The sequence below is a fragment of the Arachis ipaensis genome, chromosome B03 (genome assembly GCF_000816755.2).
Source record: "Arachis ipaensis cultivar K30076 chromosome B03, Araip1.1, whole genome shotgun sequence".
In the NCBI taxonomy this organism is placed as follows: Eukaryota; Viridiplantae; Streptophyta; class Magnoliopsida; order Fabales; family Fabaceae; genus Arachis; species Arachis ipaensis.
This window is the reverse complement of record NC_029787.2, coordinates 72,779,417-72,780,350: the sequence shown is the minus strand read 5'-3', so window position 1 is coordinate 72,780,350 and position 934 is coordinate 72,779,417. Positions and strand designations below refer to the sequence as shown.

The 934-nt window shown below is 37.4% G+C and overlaps 1 long non-coding RNA gene across 1 annotated transcript in view; it reads right to left on the bottom strand.

The window, feature by feature from the left end:
* The window catches only part of LOC110270195, a 17,551-nt gene continuing 17,032 nt past the window's right edge, over positions 416-934 (bottom strand). The window contains exon 3 of the long non-coding RNA XR_002359429.1: positions 416-925. This is a non-coding gene — a long non-coding RNA (uncharacterized LOC110270195). The remainder of the gene's footprint in view (positions 926-934) is intronic.

Genomic DNA, 934 nt, shown 5'->3' with positions numbered 1-934 from the left:
TAATGATTTAACTGAAATTGAATCGTAGTTGAACTGGTTTAATTAAATATATAATAAAATTTATTAAAAAATTAATTTTTTTATATGTGAATTTTTGTAAGTCAATCAAATCACTGTCCAAAACATCTAAAACATGTATTCAACCTAAGAATCACAAACATAATTCAGCCAAATCATATGAAGTCATATAGTAAATTGAATCCAGAGTTGTGGCAATATTTTTATTTTGAATTAATAACAGCAAAACAACAATTCACAAAATAAATACAACAGATTGGATTTGAAAATCAATCTCAGCCGAATTAATAAATTAAATAAATGAATTTATAACTCAATCTCGACAGAATTAATTCAATATGAATGGACTAAATTCAAATAAAAATTTAAAATATTAATATCTCAAATTCAGCAGAATCATCAATAATATATCATATGCATGTTCAGAATAAATTTTAAATTTCAGAGGGATAGAGTTAGGGAGATAGAATCAGGGAGAGTTAGAAACTGAGACTTGAGACCTGAGAAGGTTTAAGGCTTGAAGCAAAGAAGAAGAGACTTGAGACCTGAGACCTGAGAGGCTTGAAGCAGAGACTAGAGACTTGAGACATGACGGAAGGTAGTCGCTTTGACTGCGAGATTCCACGCGAAGAACAGAAGCAACGATGGTGAGACATGGTTTGGAGCATAAAAGCAGAAACGATGCTAGCGAGGAGGGGAGAAATAGGAACGACGAGGAGAGGTGAAGCGACGACAACCAAGGGCGAGGAGCAGAGAAGCGGTGACGACCCACGACGAGGAGCAGTGAAGCGGCGACGACCCACGGCAACAGAGAGAGCTCGGACAGAGAGGGCGACAGAGAGAGATGGGAGAGAAGGGTCCGGCGATGAGTTTGAGATCTGAAGTGGGATGGTGGGTGGTGGTTGTTCTTCGAATT